Source organism: Sphaeramia orbicularis, chromosome 8 (genome assembly GCF_902148855.1).
Source record: "Sphaeramia orbicularis chromosome 8, fSphaOr1.1, whole genome shotgun sequence".
In the NCBI taxonomy this organism is placed as follows: Eukaryota; Metazoa; Chordata; class Actinopteri; order Kurtiformes; family Apogonidae; genus Sphaeramia; species Sphaeramia orbicularis.
In genome coordinates, this window is record NC_043964.1 from 17,330,600 (window position 1) to 17,346,558 (window position 15,959).

Below are 15,959 nucleotides of genomic sequence, written 5' to 3' on the forward strand. Positions count from 1 at the left end.
AAAGCTCTTATTATTATTATTATTACTATTATTATTATTATTATATTTTTCCAAATAAAAATAGGATATGCGCAGTTATCTCACAACTATGACAATAAAGTTCCTTTTTTAAGAACTGCAAACCCATTTTTCGTAACAAAAGATGAACATTTTCACTTCTCACTGGTTTTAACAGACAACATCATATCACTCCTATCCTTGCATCCCTCCACTGGCTCCCTGTATGTTTTAGAATTGATTTTAAGATTTTACTGATCACTTTTAAAGCCCGAATGGGCCTGGCCCCAACTTATATAGAAGAAATGCTAGTTGACTACAAGCCAGCATGCAGCCTTAGATCCTCGGGCAGAGGGCTCCTGGCTGTTCCAAAGTCAAGGCTCAAATCAAAAGGTGACCGGGTCATTTTCCATCAATTTTAATTTTTAAATTTGATCCTGTTTGATTATTAACTTGTTCATATATCTCTCTAATTGTGTTGCTTCTGTTTTAGTGTTTTTACTTGCTTCGTGTATCCTGCTGTTGTGCCCTCTGCCAAAGCACTTTGCAAACTTTGTTTTTAAAGGTGCTATACAAATAAAGTTATTATTATTATTATTATTATTATTATTATTATTATTATTATTATTATTTTAACAATATCAGTGGCTGTAATGAGCTTGTTTACTTTGCACATCTCATAACATTTAAGTGCAAACTCTACAAACTGTGCAAAAACAGAAACATTGCACCTGTTTCTTTTCCAGTCAAATCCTTGCCCATTCTCTAAGCCTAACCTCTTGGTGTAGTCTAGTAACAGATCACCATGGCAACAGATTTGTTTGTTGTACGTCCCTAAAATGATTCCAGGGTGCACCAACAATAAAACATTAGTTCCACCTGCTACATGTTCTAATAAAAACTAAAACCAAAAACACCTAGGAGTGATCTCATACCCCCCTAACAAGCCCTTGCGCCTCCCCCACAGGGGCCCACCACACAGTTTAAGAAACACTGCCATAGTGTATGTTTACATGACCAAAAAATGTATTTTGTATGTAGTTTGAGTGCAGTAAAGTAATAAAAAACCATAAAAACAGAGACGAAAAAAAAGTGGGACCTACAGATGGCTTGGACAGATGTTCTAGTTGATTTAGTGTTATAACATCTTTCACCATCTATAGTAAACTTCACTGAAATGCACCTCCACCCTCAAATCCAATCTCTGCACGTTCTAAATCGGTGCAAAAGGCACGGACGGGGTTCGAACCCGCGATCTTCGGTTTACGAGACCGACGCCTTACCACTTGGCCACCGCGCCTGCGCTCCAGCTGTCCCCACTTTTCATTTTATCCGATACACATTTGTCACTACACCACAAATATCATCCTGTATTCTGTATATATTTAACAACCTTTTTCTCTTACAAGTACCCGAGGTTCCAGTTCCTTCCTCTAACAAACACAGAGACCGCGAATCGCTAAGCTAAAACCTGTTAGCCGGCATGTATTGCTGTAATTCATCCACAAGGGGAGGCTGTTAGCTAACATCCACGTGTAGCAAAAATGCATCATCTCCAGTCAGTTGCATATGTCAGCAAGCAGAGGTCTCCGAGTTAGCAGTCAAAAACGAAGCAGGTGAGAGTCCTCTTTGCCTCTCAGTTTTCCTTTTTTTGTGTAAAAAAAAAATGGGTTTCGACGATTTCCAGTGACAAACAAACAAGGAGTAGTGAGTGCTAGCTTGCTAACTAACTAGCTAGCTAGCTAGCATCATGCTACAGTGATTACACTTATACTATAATGAAGTGTTGGGATGGGGTTCATCATCTGAGGCCTAATGATATCCAAACAAAAATATACTGGCCGTGTGCTTATAAATAAGTATTAGCATCATGAGATTGAGCTTGCATATCTAATAATAACTAGGCTATGAGAACCAGTAGACTGCTTGTAATTCTTTTCTCAGCAATACAATATGCATGAAGCCAGACTGCAGCTTTTCACTGTCTTTCTTTTCAAAACATCAAAGATGAATGCTCGCCTGAGGGGCTCTCTTTTTTCTACCCCCCTTTTTGGGATCAGATATCCTAGAGGCTGTGTGAAAAATGAATAAGACTCATTTCCATTGGGAATGAGTTAGCACAGAAAATCACAGATGTGGAGTATTCACCTTGACCTGCTTATAGCAAGTCTTAAACACAAAGACAAAGCACATATAGATGGATATATTTCAGAAAGCCTCAAAGTTGAGTCTTACTCTTGTGTGAACATTTCTAGAAAAACATTACACATGCATTGGTAATATTTGCATTTTGTTGATTGGCTTCTTGTGGTTGAGGAAATCAGTTTTGAATTAATTTCTCTGTTAAACATAATATATAACTACCTTAATAGTGATGCTATATTGTTTATTTCATGTCATAGTTCTTCAAATACCTCTGCTATTAAATATACACTCAATTCCTACTTCTTAACCTGGGGGAAATATGTTCCAGTAAGAGATCACAAGGATCTGGGGCATATTTGTGAGAATAAAGAATGACAATCACTATCTGTTCAATTATTTATTAGTCTACTTTATTTTTGTTGCGCTTCTGGTGGAAAACTCAACTCGCTGAATCTGTGAGAATATTTATTTTTTGCTGAGGAGACATCCCGGAGTTAGTTATTTTTTCATGTAAACAAGAAGAGATTGAAATGCATTTGCTGCAGGGTGCTTGAAATATGATAAATGACCAAGAAAATGATATCCAGCGCAAGTAAAAGCCTCCATTGTCTGCTCTGTCTCCGTGAGCTCTAAATTAATGTGATTTTTGAGTGTTAATAGCACAGAGAGGGTATTATGAGCTGCAGATTGGGTACATTTATTTATTTTTAAAATATTTATTTCAGCTCTTGTTGTCTTCTTGGTGTGCAGTAAAACATCACACAACTTTCAGTCAGTTTCAGAGTTTCAGTTCCAACTTTTATGGCTAAATTTACTTGTTTTACAGTAAGCTATTGTGTAGCTGTACATCTGTGTTAACTTTTAAAATAATCTTTCCCTGTTTGTGTCACGCAGCTTGATGTTTTTTTTTTCCTAAATTATAATTTTTGACAAAAGTTCAGCCGCGCAAACATCTCAAGTTCAGAAAATGAAATGTTTTCACTGCCTCACAATCCAGGCAAATGCATGTGGCAGCCGACACTGTGGGTCTTTTGCTGCTGCAGTGTGAGGAGAAAATTGGTCATTGTGAGAAGGGTTTGCTGGATCTGACCCTGGCTACAAGAAGACGTGGAAGTGTGAAATTCATTTGAAAGGTAAGCAGCTGATAAAGCTACACAACAAAAGCAATATCATTTCTCTCCCTTATACATTTTTTTTCCCATCTAAGTCTCGTCTCCTTTTTTTCTGCTCATTAACTCGGCTGTTTTTACAACTTCATACCGTGGATGAATGTTAGTTTAAAAATAAAACATGCATTTTTGATGCAGTTTATTTAAAAGGGGGCAAAAATTATGTATCTTTAAAAAAAAGTCAGCTTGATTTGTTAGAACTTAATTTGCCCTTTGTTTCTGTTTAATGTGTACAAAACAATTAGATGCATATCACTCATGCCTGTTGGGTCTGTTACCATAGCTACAATACGACAGTGCAGACAATCATCTGGTCCTTGTTTCCTCCAATAGGGTTGCACGGCTGGAGCTGCAATATAAAGTAAAGATGCTCATCTTTCAGCAATACCCTGGTAAGAATCAGAAACAGGTTCATGAGTACGAGAAACTATTGCAGAGTGGCAGGCAGGGGACTGCGCCCAGTCATGGCGGACCACAGAAACAAGATCCGACGAGCCGCACAGCAGGAGACGAAGGTGAGAGCATCTACCATTTTGAAATTCAACTCCTCTTATTGTTCACTAGAAGAGTTTGGCAGAACAAAACTGTGACAGTAAACAAGATACGCCTAAGCATTCAGGCTTTGAACGCCAAAAAAAAAAAAGAACAGGATGAACAAAAAGGAGGTGTCACTTTAAATGAAATGCATTAGTTGAAGGGAAGCAGACAGAAAGACTCTGCTTATACTTATGGATGTGGTCCGAGGCTGCTCAGGTCAAATTTAGTTTCAGTTGGTTCGATCAAAGAATATGAACAAAGCTCTAGCTTGAAATGAAGATTGTCCTTTTGCAGAGCGTCTGATAAAACATTTAGAAAAGGAAAAAACATCAAGACATGTTTCTTTCTTTTAGGTTTTAAATTATTATAATATATTGTAAATGAATTTACGTATTTGCAAGTAGTTTTACAGATGTGGCCCTAAATCAAAGAGTACTCCAAATCCCATCGGTCACAACATCTAAGGACACGATGGATTCTGGGACTATCATGGAGGAGCTTTGAGGCCAGGCTTGTTGAAATCAAAGGCCTGAGAGCTAAAATAATTTTTCCAGGCTCTCCATATCATTCTGAGAAAAATAAATGTGGTCAGTTAATCTGCGGCTTGGAAAAGGACAACAGCCAATGCAGCATGTTCAAGCTGCCCCCCTACTGGGCGGCCCATGAGCCTGTCGATATGGTGGTTTGATGTTGGATGGAAAATAAGAACCCCCCACAACAAACAGAGAGGGCTGGAACAGAGAGACTGGAACAGAGAAAGAGAGGGTAGAAAGGGAAGAACCATCGACAGATGGACTCTGTTGTGATTAAAGATGGCGGCAGTCTTTACTGCAGACTACGAAGGACTACACTCGATCCATAGAAAAGCGGTGGGAGTAGTCTACGTTTCAGCACAACAAAACCAAGAACAACACAGTAAGGTAAATCAGCAGGTATGACGTCTGCTTTTCCATCTACGAGGGTAAAAACGACGATTACCAGCAACTTTCCATTGTACTGTTTATCGCTCTTTTATGTCTGTTATCGCTTGTCATGTCAGTGCCATGCTGGTTTTGTTGTGTCTTCCCACTCATCAAAAGCAAAGCACATCATTTGATTTGACCGCTGAATGTGCATCCCATGGCCAGACTATTGAAGCCCACGATGGACTGATTTCCAAAATGAATTTGAATTTCCTCAAGCCAGCAGACGCCTGACAATGTAGTTTCGCCATTTGGTACGTGGTTGGGGATGTTTGTCCGTGGTATTATGTCACCATAGGAAATATGGGCCTTTTAATAAGATTTGGTCATTCTTGGGGGAATATCTTGATCCAACTGTTCGAATATCCAGGAAAATAAACTCAAACCTGCAAATTGTTCAATCCTCTGTGCCTAATCCACTCCATGGCGTGTTAGTCATGATATATTCATCTGGACAAAGGACATCAGCAGGACTCCAGAATACATTTTCAGACTGTCTTTTGATATTACTTGTGAATAATCTTCCGAAGTTAAAACAAACACCAAATACTTTTAATATCCTAGCATTATCGAACAAATTTGAATCATCCATTTGAGTGTCTCATTGTAATCGTCCACCCTTCTGTATGTTTTTCATTTTATCAGCTTTGAAACATGAGATTTTTTTCTTTTTTTTTGTCCATTGCACTGTTTTGTACTTTTAACATAAAGTGAATTACTCGCAGACAACGAATTAGAAAAAAAGAGATCCCTATTGTGCGCTCTCAGAATAGGAGCATTCATTTAAACGTCTTAATGGGCTTTTGTTCATCAGAGGGTCTTCAACAGAGATAAGCCTATTTCAGTCAAGGCCTACAACGGAGTCTAAATCCACACTGACAGGTGGAACAAAAGACGAATGAAAGGGCTGAAGTAGGAAACATGAAGTTGTCTTAACGGCAGCAGGATGGTCAAGAATGAAAAATGTGTCCAAACTTCACAGTAAATCCGAGCAGTTGGACGTATTGTACTGCTTTGAGTAAACATTTTAATTAATCTGAACTATGTGTACACCGACAAAACACATGTAAGTGTCTCTGAATGTTTCCTCTTATCCAGGGGTTAATTCAGGGGCCACGTTCAGCCCAATATGATCTGAAGTGGGCCGGATGAACTAATGATGAAAAAAGTAAAATTATATCATGAAAGTACAAAGTTTCCTTAAGAGATTTCAGGTTATTCATGTTTTTAAGAAAATTAAGTGCACTTTTAACAATATTATGGCTCAGTTTATCGCATTACATAATTTTAGTTCAGGGACCACATTCCTCCCAATATGATTTGAACTGGGCCGGGCAAAATAATAATGAAAAAAGTAAAATTACATCATGAAAGTATAAAGTTTCTGTAAGAGATTTCAGGTTAGTCATGTTTTTAAGAAAATTAAGTGCACTTTTAACAATATTATAGCTCAGTTTATTATTTATGTCATTTTAGTTCAGGGGCCACATACAGACCAATATAATCCCAAATGAGCTGAACCACTAAAATAACAGTGGAAAAAAGTCAAAACACTGATGAAAATGTTGACATCTACCAGCTATCCTTTAAAAAATGAGAATAACACAAAGAGCCACGAACAACCTGAAATGTCTTAAGCAAAATAAGTGTAATTTTTACAATATTATGCCTCAATTTATCATTTACACATTAAGAGAATAAAAGTAGAGAAACTTTACATCAGTGGTGTCAAACTTATTTTAGTTTAGGGACCATATACAGATCAGTATGATCCCAAACAAGCCGGACCAGTAAAATAATAACAGTAAAAAAAAAGTTAAATTCATTTTGAAAATATTTAGATTTTTAAACTTTCCTTTAAAAAATGAGTATAACACAAACAGCCACGAACATCCTGAAATTTCTTAAGCGAAATAGGTGTAATTTTAACAATGTTCTGCTTCAGTTTATCATTTACACATTACAAGTTACAGATCACAGTGGATCTACAAATACACAAAACATTTAATAACAGGCAGAATATTGTTAAAATTACACTTACTTTTATTAAGACATTTCATGTTGTTGATATTGGTTCAGGTTATTCACATTTTGTGTGAAAGGATAGTTTATAAATGTCAACTTTTTTTTTTTTTACTTTTTACACTACAACAAAGAGAAAAATGTGTAGTTAAGAGAATAAAAGTAGGGAAACTTCAGATCAGTGGTGTCAAACTTATTTTAGTTTAGGGACCATATACAGATCAGGATGATCCCAAACAGGCTGGACCAGTAAAATAATAACAGTAAAAAAAAAAAAAAGTTAAATTCATTTTGAAAATATTTAGATCTTTAGACTTTCCTTTAAAAAATGAGTATAACACAAAGGGCCACGAACATCCTGAAATTTCTTAAGCGAAATAGGTGTAATTTTAACAATGTTCTGCTTCAGTTTATCGTTTACACTTTACAAGTTACAGATCACAGTGGATCTACAATACACAAAACATTTAATAACAGGCAGAATATTGTTAAAATTACACTTTTATTAAGACATTTCATGTTGTTGATATTTGTTCAGGTTATTCACATTTTGTGTGAAAGGATAGTTTATAAATGTCAACATTTTTTTTTACTTTTTACACTACAACAAAGAGAAAAATGTGTAGTTAAGAGAATAAAAGTAGGGAAACTTCAGATCAGTGGTGTCAAACTTATTTTAGTTTAGGGACCATATACAGATCAAGATGATCCCAAACAGGCTGGACCAGTAAAATAATAACAGTAAAAAAAGTTCAATTTATTATGAAAATATTTAGATCTTTAAACTATCCTTTAAAAAATGAGAATAACACAAACAGCCACCAACATCCTGAAATTTCTTAAGCGAAATAGGTGAATTTTAACAATATTCTGCCTCAGTTCATCATTTACACATTACAAGTTACAGATCACAGTGGATCTACAATACACAAAACATTTAATAACAGGCAGAATATTGTGAAAATTACTCTTACTTTTATTAAGACATTTCAGGTTGTTGATATTTGTTCAGGTTATTCACATTTTGTGTGAAAGGATAGTTTATAAATGTCAACATTTTTTTTTACTTTTTACACTACAACAAAGAGAAAAATGTGTAGTTAAGAGAATAAAAGTAGGGAAACTTCAGATCAGTGGTGTCAAACTTATTTTAGTTTAGGGACCATATACAGATCAAGATGAGTCCAAATAGGTTGGACCAGTAAAATAATAACAGTAAAAAAAAAAAGTTAAATTCATTTTGAAAATATTTAGATCTTTAAACTTTCCTTTAAAAAATGAGAATAACACAAACGGCCACGAACATCCTGAAATTTCTTAAGCGAAATAGGTGTAATTTTAACAATATTCTGCCTCAGTTTATCATTTACACATTACAAGTTACAGATCACAGTGGATCTACAATACACAAAACATTTAATAACAGGCAGAATACTGTGAAAATTACTCTTACTTTTATTAAGACATTTCAGGTTGTTGATATTTGTTCAGGTTATATGCATTTTGTGTGAAAGGATAGTTTATAAATGTCAACATTTTTTACTTTTTACATTACAACAAAGACAAAAAATGTTTAGTTGTCATTATTTATAGGTTATTGTGGTAGTATGTGACTGGTCCACAGGTGTCAAACATGTGGCCCGGGGGCCAAATCTGGCTCGCCAAAGGGTCCAGTCCGGCCCTCGGGATGAATTTGTGAAATGCAAAAATTACACTAAGATATTAACAATCCTTTTAGTTCAGGTTCCACATTCAGACCAATTCAATCTCAAGTGGGTCAGACCAGTCAAATACTATCATAATAACATATAAGTAATGACAACTGCAAATGTTTCTCTTTGCAAATGTAAACATTTTCATGTATTTACACTGAAACAAAGTATAATTTCGCAAAAAATACGAACAACCTGAAATGTCTTAAGAGAAGTAAGTACAGTTTTAACAAGATTCTGCCTGTTTCTAAATGTTTTGTGTGTTTGTAGATCCACTGTGATCAGTAAGTTATAATGTACATGTGTAAACAATAAACTAAAGCAGAATATTGTTAAAATTACACTTATTTTTTTCAGGTTGTTCATATCTTTTGAAAGGATAGTTGGTAGATGTAAACCTTTACGTAATGTAAATGTACTTTTTTTCGCTCTAAAACATAGAGAAAAATTTAGAGTTGACATTATTTATATATCATTATGTTATTATTTTACTGGCCCGGGCCACTTCAGATCAAATTTAGCTGAATGTGGCCCCTGAACTAAAATGAGTTTGACACCCCTGGACTGGTCTGATCCACTTTAGATCATATTGGTTTGTAAGTGGAACCTGAACTACATTAAGTTTGACTACTATAATTGTTAATATCATCAGTGTAATTTTTTCATGTCAAAAACTCATCCCCTGGGCCTGTTTGGACACTTTGGTGGGCCGGTTTTATGTTTATGTTTATGCATTTGGCAGACGCTTTTTTCCAAAGCGACTTACAGGGGAAAACCAGTCAAATCACTCAGTCAATCAAATTCTATTTATATAGCACCAGATCACAACAAAAAAGTTGTCTCACGACACTTTATATATAGAGTTGGTCAAAACCAGACTCTAAGCCAATTTACAGAAACCCAACAGAATCCTAACCCTTATCTGTTCTAATTCCTTCTTTCCTTTTTGAGTGCCGAAAAATTTAGTTTGACCATGTTGTATGGTTCTTTATCTGATGACACTGGTCAACAACAAATTTATTGTTTAAGTTTTTTTGAGCTGATTTAGGATAATTTTGGTGTGCTGAATCCAAAAATCACATTAATTTTGCTCAATCAGGTCAACTTTCTGAACTATGCTACATATTGGCTTTTTAACATTTTTGCTTACATTTATGGGCATTTTCACATCATATAATACAAAATTCTTTCATATTTCTTGCAGTAAACGAGTTCTGAAGATTTTACTTTAGCCAATTTATGTTTAATGTTTTTTTTAATATTACAGGCGAATGAAATGGCTTCGACTAGAAGATCTTGCAAAAATAAGCCTGACGTATTCTGCTACATCTGCGGTGAATACGCCATTGTACCTAACAGGAATCCTGTTAGAAAATGATTTTTTTTTCTCTTAAAACCTATTTTGGGTGAGAACTATATAAAAAAATCAACTGATAAAGTCACAAAAATGTAATCAATTTTGTGAGAAGATCAAATTTTCCAAAATCAAATTAGCAAAAAAACCTGACCTGACTGAGAAAAACAGATGTCATTTTTGGATTTAGCGGTGCAAAATGGTCCTAATTCAGTTGAAAAAACCTAGACAACTTGCAAAAACATTTTTTTGTAACCCAGTGTTATTAGACCAACCTTGTTTTCTTCAATTTCTTGTTCATTTTAATGCCTGGTACAACTAAAGGTACGTTTGTTTGGACAAATATAATGATAACAACAACAATAGCTCATGAGAGTTTAATTTCAGAGCTGATATGTATCCATTTTCAGTGGTTTTCTTGATAATAACCGAAATCACTTCAGTTCTTACATCAGTATCTATGGCATTGTACTGACAAAAACAGTGCTTTTAGGCATTCCATGTTTTCTTTTCCGTCTGTTTTAATCACATGATGCACGCAGGAGTTAGTACTTGATTGCATAACCATTGTTTTTGATGACTTTTGATGGTCTAATAATTTTTTCCAGGACTGTATATGTGCAAAATTACATTTCACTCACAAGTGCTGCTTATCCCTTCATATTCTCATGCAGTTTATCTATGTTGTACTTAATATAACGTGGTGTTCTGCAAATGAGCTGGATATAACTCTGCTTTTGCTTCAGAAATAGATTATTATTACATTTGTATCTTGCACAATCAATCAGTCCTTTTTTTTTTTTTTTTTTTTTTTTTTGCACCTTCATACACTTACTGTTTCAAAATCAAATTAGCAAAAAAACCTGACCTGATTGAGAAAAACAGATGTCATTTTTGGATTTAGCGGTGCAAAATGGTCCTAATTCAGTTGAAAAAACCTAGACAACTTGCAAAAAACATATTTTTTGTAACCCAGTGTAATTCTACTTGCTCGAAATAAAACAAAACTAACTAATTAGAAGTAACTGATTAAGAAACACATTTCAAACATTAAATAACCCTCTCTGAAATGTCATTGGAATAACTGGCTTTTCCGCTGCTTCATTTCTCTTCCCGTCTCTCATTCTGCCACAAAAAGCATCAACTTTGCTGAATTCAGCAATAAGCAGGTTTAATACATTCACGTCTCCGAGCCCAACACAGAAACGTCTTCTATTGTTCCTCTGTCTGCTCGCTAGCTCCGCTGGGCCACTTGCTCAAGGGCTTCTTGTTTGTAGTTACTGTGGAAGAATACTTACGGAGGAATATTTTTTATTCACCTTCCCCACCCTGCTGTTTCTAGACTTACAACTGTTTGTAAAAAGTACAGTAGGTTTTTGAGTGGGGTGCCAGAAAAAGCCTGAATGCATTAGAGTTTTTACATAGTAGAACATGTAGAGAATTCACCATTGACCAGATGCTTGTTATACGTATTAGAATCATGCTGGCTCTTTATCACTTATTATGAAGCACTTATTAATGCCTTATTCCGCCTAATTACTGCTTATTAATAGTAAGTACACATGCATTACAGTCTATTTTGAACCGTCTGGACCAAAATTAACTAAATATGTTATGAATCGAACCAAAGCGTCTGCATGTTTTTTACATAATTATCATCTTGTCTCTCATTTTTGTCTTTTACATTTTATTGCATCTTTTACGATTGGTTCTTCGTGGTTCATCTTGGTACGTCTTGTTGTATGTTTTACATTATTTTTTATCTTTCTTTTCCCCATTACATCACTTATTTCCCCTGTATATTTCACATAGCTTTGGTGAGGCCTACAATATAATTTTACATTATGTTTAACTCTTTCATGCATGAATTATGAGAACCTTAATCAAGATTTTTTTCCTGAGTCTTTTTATTCCTATTTAGGCATGAAAAAAAAACATGCCTAAAGAAAATTTTCTTATGAACCTTTTTTTTCATGGAGTTGCAAAAATCTCCACTCAGCTGGACACCATGCACTTCATTGTTGAAGCAAAGAAATGTGTATTTACTGATATACCGTGTGAAAACTATGAAATAAAAACATTTTGAACGCTTATTCTAGGTCATTCATTTCTCAGACAGGGGTAGTTGTTTGTTTACCTGCTTTACTAGTTTGTCTGATAAATGAATTATCTACAAGAATTATTTGTGGAAGACAGTATGAACCTTTAGCAGACATTTTTAATGCTACTAATCTGAAGTTTTCTCACATTTGAACATGCTAATACCAGTCAGTACTCACTTCATGGAGATAATATGCAAAAAAAGGTGTTTTTTTGAAAAATTTTTAGGTGGTTTTGGGGTCATTTTGGAGTAATTTTTAGGTGGTTTTGGGGTAATTTTTGGTGATTTTTAGGTGGTTTATTGCATGATTTTTAGGTGGTGTTTACGTGGTTTTTAGGTGTTTTTTGGGTAATTTTTAGGTGGTTTTTAGGTGGTTTTTTTGAGTAATTTTTAGGTGGTTTTGGGGTCATTTTGGAGTAATTTTTAGGTGGTTTTGGGGTCATTTTGGAGTAATTTTTAGGTGGTTTTGGGGTAATTTTTGGGTGATTTTTAGGTGGTTTATTGCATGATTTTTAGGTGGTGTTTATGTGGTTTTTAGGTGTTTTTTGGGTAATTTTTGGGTGGTTTTTAGGTGGGTTTTTTTTTGAGTAATTTTTAGGTGGTTTTGGGGTCATTTTGGAGTGATTTTTAGGCGGTTTTGGGGTAATTTTTGGGTGATTTTTAGGTGGTTTATTGCATGATTTTTAGGTGGTGTTTACATGGTTTTTAGGTGTTTTTTGGATGATTTTTGGGTGGTTTTTAGGTGGTTTTTTGAGTAATTTTTAGGTGGTTTTCGGGTCATTTTGGAGTAATTTTTAGGTGGTTTTTGGGTAGTTTTTGGGTGATTTTTAGGTGGTTTATTGCATGATTTTTAGGTGGTGTTTTACGTGGTTTTTAGGTGTTTTTTGGGTAATTTTTGGGTGCTTTTTAGGTGGTTTTTTTGAGTAATTTTTAGGTGGTTTTGGGGTCATTTTTGGGTGATTTATAGGTGGTTTTTTAGACATTTTTAGATGGTTGTAGGGTAATTTTTGGGTGAATTTGGTGATTTTTGAGTAGTAACTTTTCATTTCTACATGAAAAAAAAAAAAAAGACAACTTTAAAAAAACAACAAAAAACAAACCATTAATTACAGACTTATAACAATAACAAGCACTTGATTTACACTTAAACATGTTACTCTAGATCAGGTTTATCAAGAACAGCAAAGTTACAGTAATAGTATGAATGTCAGCGTATGGGATGGTGCATAAGTGTCCACAAACAACAAAACAAACAACAAAATCCATGAATATACAAGAGAACAGCTGGAGAAGAACTGTCCACTGGAGTGACCACTGAGCATGAAAGGGTTAATTAAGAAAGCCAGCCACGTAGTGAAAACCAGCTCCCAGTTTGGGTCCAAATCCTAAGTTTGGGAAAAGCAGGTCTATTCTGATACAATAAATCAGAACTACAAATAACCCCTGAAGTCTGTCCAACTACTTTGATTAAATACTTTTCTTGTAACTCACTAGTCATGAGAAAAGTACTAAATCTAGAGTTATTTAGATAATTTTATTGGGATTTATATCTATAATTGCACAAACAGTTGCAATATATATAATAATTAATATATAATAATATATAATACATAATATTTAAGAAAATAAATTAACAAAACACTTAAACACAAGACACATCATACATATTCACAAAGGAGGGAGAAGTATAACTTTTAAACTCCCACCCCTTCTTCTTTGTTTGTTTATTTATTTTGAATATAACATTAAAACCAAACCACAGAAAGATTTATACAAAAAGAAAGGAAAACATTCGAAAAGGAGTGGGATGAATTTTAACTTGTAATCTCCCGCCCCCTTACCCCATCCTTCTACTTAACCTAAATTCCCATGTCAGATCCCAGAAGTAATTCAAAAATCCTACACATATCAGACTAAATTTTGACTAAGCACAAAACACAGAAGTGCTGTACATATCAAGGATAGACTCTGTTTATTTTGCAACAGCATTTCACATCAAAATAAACTCTGTCCCTTTCGTAGCAGTAATAATACCCATATCAAAACAAAAATAAACTCTGTTCATTTCATAACAGTAATACAAAAATCAAAATAAATTATTCATTTCCTAGCAGTAATATACATATAAAAACTAGAAGCACTCGGAGAGCGCAGACCTCCGCCAAGGCTGATCAGTGGGCCCCCCCGTGGGCCCCCCCACCCCCGATCACCACCAAAATTTAATCATTTCTTCCTTTTCCCATTTCCAACAAACCCTGAAAATTTCATCCAAATCTGTCCATAACTTTTTGAGTTATGTTGCACACTAACGATCAGTGCCCCCCCCCCCGTGGCCCCCCGATCACCACCAAAATTTAATCATTTCTTCCTTATTACATTTCCAACAAACCCTGAAAATTTCATCCAAATCTGTCCATAACTTTTTGAGTTATGTTGCACACTAACGGACAGACAAACAAACAAACAAACAAACCCTGGCAAAAACATAACCTCCTTGGCGGAGGTAACTAGAAAAGCACTCGGAGAGCGCAGACCAACGCCAAGGCAGATCAGTGCCCCCCCCCGATCACCACCAAAATTTAATCATTTGTTCCTTGTGCCAGTATCAACATTTCCTGAAATTTTCATCAAAATCCGTCCATAACTTTTTGAGTTATCTTGCACACAGACAGATAGACAGACCAATGCCAGCAAAAACATAACCTCCTTCATCACAATAATACACATATCAAACACAAAAATAAACTCTATTTTTTAATAATAGTATGCCTCAGCTTATCATTAACACTTGCATTACAACTTACAAATCACAGTGGATCTACAAATATACATTTATTACAAAAACGTAATATTATTTCATGTTTGGAGTTTGGAACTAAAATGATTTTAACATCTTTGATTGTTAACATCTTCAGTGTCATTTTTTTATTTCACAAATTCATCCTGCGGGCCAGATTGGAACCTTTGGGGGGCCAGTTTTGGTCCACGAGCCACATGTTTGACACCCCTGATCTAAATGATCAATGAATTAAATATAGGAAAATACAGGATTTTCACTGAAAAATTACAAAATACAGATGATAACACTGGTCAACAACACATTTATTGTTTAAGTTTTTTGAGCTGATTTAGGATAATTTTGGTGTGCTGAATCCAAAAATCACATTAATTTTGCTCAATCAGGTCAACTTTCTGAACTATGCTACATATTGGCTTTTTAACATTTTTGCTTACATTTATGGGCATTTTCACATCATACGATACAAAATTCTTTCATATTTCTTGCAATAAACGAGTTCTGAAGATTTTACTTTTGCCAATTTATGATTAATGGTTTTTTTAATGTTACAGGTGAATGAAATGGCTTTGACTAGAACATCTTGCAAAAATAAGCCTGACGTATTCTGCTACATCTGCGGTGAATACACCATTGTACCTAACAGGTACGATGGTGAAATGATTTTTTTTTCTCTTAAAACCTATTTTGGGTGAGAACTATATAAAAAATCAACTGATAAAGTCACAAAAATGTAATCAATTTTGTGAGATCAAATTTTCCAAAATCAAATTAGCAAAAAAACCTGACCTGATTGAGAAAAACAGATGTCATTTTTGGATTTAGCAGTGCAAAATGGTCCGAATTCAGTTGAAAAAACCTAGACAACTTGCAAAAAACATTTTTTTGTAACCCAGTGTAATATTATAATAAATGGTGATAAATCACTTCAGAAAGGTTACACTAGAAAGAAAAACTCATTTGGAAGTAGCGCTGGGTCTTTATGGGTTAAAATGTGAATAATCGTAGTTTAGGTTCAGCAACACTAACAGATGAGTTGGAATAGATAGACGAAGGTGCTGAAAAACCTGAACTCTATCTGCCTTTTGTTGTAATTCTTCCACATACCAGACCGGTCTATTTTATCTGTGTGTTTTATTATCCATGTAGACTGAACACGTGTT

The 15,959-nt window shown here is 34.8% G+C and overlaps 1 protein-coding gene and 1 non-coding gene across 2 annotated transcripts in view; one reads left to right on the forward strand and one right to left on the reverse strand.

Moving 5' to 3' along the window:
* Window positions 1-1,225: 1,225 nt before the first annotated feature.
* Window positions 1,226-1,297, reverse strand: trnat-cgu (transfer RNA threonine (anticodon CGU)). The gene has a single exon. It is a non-coding gene; the product is annotated as a tRNA-Thr (tRNA).
* Window positions 1,298-1,672: 375 nt separating this feature from the next.
* LOC115424779 (axin-1-like) overlaps window positions 1,673-15,959 on the forward strand; it is a 92,602-nt gene continuing 78,315 nt past the window's right edge. Inside the window, exons 1-3 of the mRNA XM_030142207.1 lie at window positions 1,673-1,755; window positions 3,140-3,275; window positions 3,645-3,826. The gene's annotated coding sequence lies outside the window, so the exon portion shown is untranslated. The remainder of the gene's footprint in view (window positions 1,756-3,139; window positions 3,276-3,644; window positions 3,827-15,959) is intronic.